The 7976-nt window shown below is 49.1% G+C and overlaps 1 pseudogene; it reads right to left on the reverse strand.

Annotated features, from left to right (window-relative positions):
- Nucleotides 1–1322: 1322 nt before the first annotated feature.
- LOC146174531 (uncharacterized) lies at nucleotides 1323–6605 on the reverse strand (annotated as a pseudogene).
- Between the last annotated feature and the right edge of the window lie 1371 nt (nucleotides 6606–7976).

Genomic DNA, 7976 nt, shown 5'->3' on the forward strand with positions numbered 1-7976 from the left:
AAATCTACCTGACGTATATTTATATATCTTTTTTTGCGTGTTTCGAAGTTTACGTGCTGTCATTCTAGTTTCATAAAAATGTGAAGTGCTGGAGGCATGGAAGCGCTGTCCTATTTTCGTTATCGATCTACACGCTGCTAATATCGGGCCATGGCTGCTCTTCAGCGCCATTGCGGTATAGGGGATTTCTGTGGTTTTATTAGCGTTATTCCTACGGCAAGAAGCTGCTAACAGCCAGTGGAATGTTTCATAATTTGGCCGATATTATCACAATCATGCACGCTACCTCAGTTGCAGAATCCACTAGTCTTCGCTCAGTGCACAGCGCGAGTGGTCTTTCTGGTCGGCATATAAGGGCGGTCTAGGTAACTGCCCCATTCATCGCTTGGATGATCTTTTTGTAAATATTGTTTAATCTTATCTAAACTAGCAATTATTTTCCCAGAAAAATGCCACTGATATTAAATAGATCCCATCCTGAAAGAAAAGAAGAGTATTTTGATTCTTACTGGTTTTTTTAGGGGATCAGTGACTTTGGAGACCGTCTTCAGCCATGTTATTCAGAGGAAACAATGCGATTGCGACATAATATAAACATGTTATTTCACTTGAAGCAAGAAAATGCACACAGCTTATTCCTCTTACTCTCTCTGAAAGCGAGGAGTTGAGCTAGCTGGTACGGAGCGATGTAGCTCGCAGTGTACGCGGACGGCACGAAACAATACGGTTGCACAGAAACAGGCTCTAGGAGCAGTGTGTTATTCGATTGGTCATTCGCATTCATCACACAGTTGCGGTAGTCTTCAACTAGCTTTATCGAGGGAGAGCGCATGATGGTAAAAACATGAACAGCCCATATGTTCGCATATGTTAGTTTCTTTTTTTATAAGAGATATGAACTCACCAGTTGCGCCTTGAACTGAAGGGTGTTGTTCGATTTGTGAAGGCCCGGTCACTTGTACTTGTGGCGCCTCATGACCAGCAGTCCACAGCTCGGTTGCTGTATGCTCTGCAGCTGGTTTCTTGAAATCGTTGACGAATACCGCTTGCTGGAAGATACCCTCAAGGGGGCCAGGTGAGGTTTGTCCAAGATATATGTCATCACCGAGCGCAGAGAGAATCGGCGCATGGTCTGCAACTTGAATGTGGTCACTCCTGAAATGCAGTGCCAACAGTGGGCGTGTGGTGCATAACGCAAGATAAACAATTTCCGCAAAATATCTATCAACATATAGCAACAAACAACACTGTCACCCAAGACCCATGCATGAGACATATTGATAGTAGTAGTAATAGTAAAAGACTTTATTGAGGCGCCACACTTAGGCGCCTAATACATCAGTGGCCTGCTGGCTGAGACGGCGCTGTTCTTGTTCACCCTCAGCACCAAGTCAGCCCAGCCAGGTCCAGATAGTATGGGAGGTGGGAAAGAATCCCGAATGCAATGCAACCGGACATGAAAACAGGGAGTGGGAAAGGTTGGTATAAGGGGAAGGGCAGTTTGGGTATGATGAATCACGACGGAATTTTTAGAGATATAGTCGTGCAGAGGTTATGAGTGTATTCAACTGTATTTGAAGAAGGATATGAGCCTCCCAGATCCATGCTGGAAACCCGATCTGTGGGAACCAGACCTTTGCAGGTCATTAGTTTGTTCGAAACTTTAAGCCCTCGAAGGAGCACAGCAGGGTTAGCAGAGCCTCTTCCAAACGCACACCCCTGAGAGAGCCGGGTCAAGCGGATGCAGCTAGCACAGGACCGGGTTAAGTGGAGAAATATGGGAGAGGTCTTCGCCCTGCAGTGGGTATAATCAGGCTGATGATGATGATGATGATGATGATGAGCCTCCCGAACGGAAAGAGTAGAATGAGGGTCGGGGTAGAGCTTGTGGTCTAAGCGAGCAGCATTGTAATATTCGCTGATGGTGACGCGAATAGAGTCTTGATCCGCCCTCCAAAGATCTTGGCCAGGGGATGACGAGTGCCCGGTTACGAGTTTCATGGGCGAGCTCGTTCGCCAGCTCATTGCCGTCAATCCACAAGTGTCCAGGGATTCATCGGAGGAAGGCGGGGCAGGGCTGCAGCGCAACTAGTGCAACCTCGAGCTCCGTGGACAGATGACGTACTAGACGTTTAGATTGAATGGAATGAATAGCAGCCTGGGAGTCGGTGTATATAGTATACTGAGGCACATGTAGGAGAGAATGGAAACTTTGAATGGCATGAAGGATGGAGAAGACCTCAAGCGAGATAATATCCGGAGGGTGAAGAAAGGGACAGCTAGTGTGTGTGACAGGGGTAGATAGACGAGGATGAGTGAGGATCCGGCTTCCGGACCCGCGAGGAGCTACATACGAGGCATCTGTGTAAACGCCTCCATGGGTATTGAAGGGCGGGTTATGATGAGAGGCAGCAGCATGTCGGCGGCCAGCATGCAGGACTGGCGCATATTGGCTGGAAGAGGAAGTCTACGGAGGTTTGTGGCCTCTGCAGGGGAAGGAGTTGGCAGAGCGACTGACTGGATAGGGGAAATGTTAGCCTGGTTTAGAAGCCAGCGTCCATGAACTCTGCCGGAGAGGCGAGCCATCTGTAGTCACGGTGAAGGGAGATGAGACTGCGAAGAGGATGAAAAAGCCCAGTGGCATAAAACTGATCGGTGAAAGGGGTTATGGGAAGACAAAGGGCAGCTTTATGAAGGCCGTGAAGAGCTGTTGCAAGTGTGCCTTGCTGGCCCTGGGTAAGTGAATGATATGGTATCAAGTAATGGAATTTGTAGTCAGGACCGTAACGAGATTAGCGACAGAGAAAAATAGTCAGACGTTCCACCAGTGGCGAAGGACGAGGTCAAGAAAGCATTAGAAACTATGAAAAGGGGGAACTTGGCTGGACAGGATCTGATAACTACAGATTTGCTAAAGGACGGGGGGGATATCGTGCTAGAAAAACTAGAAAAACTTGCCACCCTGTATGCGCACTGCCTGCTGTCATCGACGGCACCGGAATCATGGAAGAATGCAAACGATATCCTCATTCATATGAAAGGGGACTCTAAGGATCTTAAAACCTACAGACCAATCAACCTACTGTCTGTTATGTATAAGGTATTTACTAACGTAATCGCTAATAGAATCAGGAGAACCTTAGAGAGCAATCAAGCAAAGGATCAAGCAGGTTTTCGGAAACGGCACTCTACTATCGATCATATCCATACCATCAATCAGGTGATAGAAAAATGCTCGGAATATAACCAGCTCTTATGCATAGCATTCATTGATTACGAAAAAGCATTGAACTCAGTTGAAACATCGGTGATGATGCAGGCATTGCGAAACCAGAGGGTAGACGCGCCGTACGTGAAAGTGCTGGAAGATATATATAGTGGCTGCACAGCAACCATAGTTTTGCATAAAGAAACAAAATTTCCATAAAGAAAGGCGTTAGGCAAGCAGACACAATCTCCCCATTCACAGCTTGCTTAGAGGAAGCATTCAGAGACTTGGAATAGGAGCAGTTAGGGACAAGGGTAGATGGAAAATACCTCAGTAATCTGCGATTTGCTGATGATATTGCCTTGCTAAGCAACTCGGGGGATGGACTGTAAATAATGATTGATGACCTAGACAGAAGAAGTAGAAAGGTAGGCTCGAAAATAAATATGCAGCAGAATAAGGTTAAGTTCAACAGCCTCGGGAAGGAACAACAGCTTACATTAGGTAGCGAAGTACTGGAGGTAGTAGGCAAATATGTCTACTTAGGACAGGTAGTAACCGCAGATACGGACCATTAAAAGGAAATAACAAGAAGAATAAGATTGGGATGGAACAAATATGGCAAGCACTCGCAGATTATGACTAGCAGCTCAAGAGGAAAGTATATAACAGTGGCGTCTCAACTGTACTCACCTATTGGGCGGAAACGTGGAGGCTAACCAAGATTGCTCGACTTAAGTTGAGGACGACGCAGAGGGCGATGGAACGAAACACGGTAGGGGTAACATTAAGAGATAGGAAGCGTGCAGAGTGGGTCAGAGAAATAACTCGTTACCGACATTCTAGTGGAAATTAAGAAGAAATCGGCATGGGCAGGACATGTAGTGCGAAGTGTGGATAACCGATGGTCGCTTAGGGTAACAAACTGGATTCTAAGGGAAGGAAAGCGTAGCAGGGGGCGGCAGAAAGTTAGCTGGGCAGATGAGGTCAAGACGTTCGCAGGGGTCAAGTGGATGCAGCCAGCACAGAACCGGGTTTAGTGGAGAAATATGGGAGAGGCCTTCGCCCTGCAGTGGGTATAGTCATGCTGATGATGATGATGATGCTGAAAGGAATTTGTTAAGAGCCAGCGTTTGAGTCAGTCGACAGGCGTGACCTTCCCTCAAGCGAGGGAACCGTTTCACAACTCGGCGAAGTAAATGGGTGACGGACTGACAGGTAGCAACAGCCGGATGGAGAGACCGGACATTTTTGGCGGCTTGCAGAGGCATGCCAAGAACGCGGCATTGAGAAACTTTGGTGATTGGGGAGCCGCCCACGGTAAGAATATATCAGTGAGTTGTGAGCTCGTTGATAAGCAGAGTGAGTCAAAAGTCGGAGTTCTGACTTCTCGGGCACAGCAGACAGGCCTGCATGGTCAAGAAAGCAAGAAATGATATCCAATCCCTGCTGAATGGTGCCTTGAATGTGACCGGCACATCCGCGCGTGCACCACAGAGTGATGTAGTCAGCGTAAAAGAAGTGCTGAAGATCAGGAATAGACGATAGCTGAACCGCGAGAGGAGGCATGGCGATATTAAAAAGGGTGGGTGAAAGAACGGCACCCTGTGGGGTACCCCGGGTGAGACGGTGAGGTGTAAAAGTGAAGTTTAATGCTCTAAACGGGCCTCGCGATTAGAAAGAAAGGCTCGAATGTAGTTATACATGCGGGAGCCGCAGCCGGTGCTGAAAAGGTAGGTAAGAATATGTTCATGGGAGACCCAGTCGAATGCCTTGCGGACATCAACTGTGACCAGGGCGTGAAGCTGAGAGCTACCAAAGGCTAAGAAAGTATGCTGAAGTGTAAGGAAAAGGTCCTGTGCAGATACTCGGGAACGAAAACCAATGAGGGTATGAGGGAGCGAGTTTGAAACCTCCAAATGCCTATTAAGCATAGTGAGCGCCATTCTTACCGTCGTCTTGCCGACACAGGTGGTCAAAGAAATGGGCCGGGGATTTGAAAGGGCTGGAGGCTTACCAGGTTTAGGAATGGGAGAATTAAGTGAGGAAGTCCAGGACGATGGCAGAGAGCCTTCTTTCCAGGCGGTGTTATAGAGGTTGAGAAGGTGCTCTTTTGCGTTATCGGGAAGATTGCGAAGAGCGGAGTAAGTGATTCCATCTTCAGCGGGAGCCAACCGAGTAATATTAGCAAGAAGTGCAGCTTCAAGCTCGCGCAGTGTAAAAGGAGCATCGAGGTCATTGCTTGCACAGCCTGTGTATTCCGCGAGACAGGGGGCCAAAGGGGGTGGGTGATAAAGATCTGCAAGGGTTTCGAAAACCTCATCGGGAGACTTTGTGGCTAGGGCTTTAGCAAGAGTCGGGGCAGGGGCAGGGGTGGCACCAAGGAGGGTTCGAAAAAGAGTCCAGGTTGATTTTTTATGGAGCGCGGTGTTAAGATTGTTGCATAGGGTATTCCAACGAGAATCCTCAAGCGTAACACAATAAGTCACGATATCGTCTCGCAATTCTGAAAGTGTGATCTGCAGTTGGATATTGCGGGGTTGCAGTCTGGCTGTTCGGAGAAGCTTTTTGCGACGCTTCCATAGCCTGATAAGATGGGGGTTGGGGTCACAAGTGGGATATGTAGCGGTCTCCGTGCGAGTAGAGGATGAAGCCGCTCAAATAAGGGCATTAGTCTACTCTTCATAGGACGTGAAGCAGGCAGCAGAGAGGAGACAGCGAAAGGCCTGCCAATCAGTATGTCGAATGCGCTGCTTGCGGGTAGGTGGGTGTTCGAAAAGAGACGGAGATGAAAATATTCTAGTGATCACTAAGAAGGGTATCGGCAGTGGCTGACCACTGAGGTGATATAGGACCATATAAGGTGCCCGCCCTAGTGGGTACTCCGGGGTGTTGAGGAGAGTGAGGTGAGCTTGCTGGCCCATGGATTGAAGTAGGCGCCCGCACGAAAGGTCTGCGGATAACCCCATAGTGTGTGCGGGCTTTAAAATCGGCGCAGAGAAGTATAGCCGTAAGAGAGGGCAATGTGTTAAGAAATTTACCTAGGGCCGTGAAATGTGTGGCGTGAGTGGGGGGGGGGTTGTAGAAGGACAACAGTGCAAGGCTGAGGTGAGCCTGAAGAAGATAGCAGATAGTACCCGCTAGGTAGGATTGGAGCGATGAAGGAATTTCAAGGGCTGCTACCGAGAGGTCACGGCGAACGTAGATAGAAGAGAGGGGGTTTGTAGGTATAGAATGAAATGCCCGGTAGCCAGGGATGTTAGCGGAAGCAGCGAGTTTCCTGGAGGTGAAGGAATTGCGGCAGAGAGTTACTGGCGTACTGGAGATACTGGTGTAAGGAAGTGTGGTTAATATTGAGATTGCGACAGTTTTCCTGAATTGTATTGAGGTCCTCCATGTTGACATCTAACTAATTTGATTGCGCTGTGGAAGCAATCGCGCTTCTTTGGGGTAGGTGGAAGAGAATTTGTGATGGTTTGTCGGGAAGTCTGAAAGGTGGAGATTAAATTAAGGATGCGTTCGAACTCAACATTGACGTAAGTATTGAGCCTATTGAATTCGGCATCAATTTGGGTGATAGTTTCTCATGCTCTTGGAGGCAGCGCTCAAGGTCAGACTGGCATTTGAGACAGTCAGCGACGACATTCTCTATGTCTGAGAATTTATAATCTATTGTAACGAGTAGGTGATCCATGCGAACCTCAAGAGCATCTAGGCGGCGATCGAAGCAGTTGAGATCTTGTATGAGGGGGCGAATGGCCAGTTCCAAACAAGCCACACGGAGCTCGAGGGTATGAAAGGACGGAGGCGGGGGCGATTGGGAAACGAGTGACTGTGGAGATGATTGGAGAAAGTAACGAGGCTTGGGAATCGGACGCGTCGGAGATTGACGAGATGGAGAGCCCCCGAGCTGAAGCTGGGAAGGTGGCTGGTGGTGGTGGTGGTGGTGGTGAAAAACTTTATATTTGGGAGCCTTAAGGGAATACATGCTAATTATGGGTCGGCTCTTGGCTGCGTGTTGTGGCCGGAAGCTGGTGCTTCCCAGCGACACCCAAAGCCCAGTCTGTAAGCCGCTTTTGAACGGCCGGGTCAGAGCTGGAAACCGCAGCCTCCCATCGCTCGAGGTCGGAGAGTTGCCAAGTGGCTGGAGGGTGGAATTCCGAGCATTTGATCATAATATGCTCAAAATCAGCTTTAGGTGCCCCACACAGGGTGCACTGTGGCGAGAACAGTAATGGATGGATCAAAGATAAGAAAGCAGGGGATGGGAATGTACGGGACTGAAGCTGGCGCCACGTCACCTGTTGTAGCTTAGTCATAGATTTATGAGGAGGAGGGTAGATGGTTCGTTGATCACGGTATTGGAGAGAGATTTCGTGATAAGATACCATGCGCTCGCGAGCATCTCCCCAGGCAGTGGCAGTCCCTGCTCGGCTGACGTATCCTCGAGCAAAAGAGTGAGCTGCTTCGTTGCCTGGGGGACCCGTGTGAGCGGGCACCCATATTTGGCTGTTACTGCTGCGTAGGAGGCGGGAGGGGAATAGAACGCATGATCTGCAAGAGGAGAATAGCCATCGTTTATAGGGGGCTGCGGATGAGCCGGCTGAGTGGCCTGGCGAAGGTTGACACACTGTTGGTAGGCGTTGTTGGCACACTCCTTGTGTTTCTGCTTATAGTAGGGGCACATAGGGGCGAAAGTAGCCTGCTCATTCGACTGGCAGTGCCGGCACCAGGGCTGCGCGCACTCGTGGACAGAGGGCGGCGGGGA

The sequence above is a fragment of the Amblyomma maculatum genome, chromosome 11 (genome assembly GCF_055883805.1).
Source record: "Amblyomma maculatum isolate TAMU_Amacu chromosome 11, ASM5588380v1, whole genome shotgun sequence".
In the NCBI taxonomy this organism is placed as follows: Eukaryota; Metazoa; Arthropoda; class Arachnida; order Ixodida; family Ixodidae; genus Amblyomma; species Amblyomma maculatum.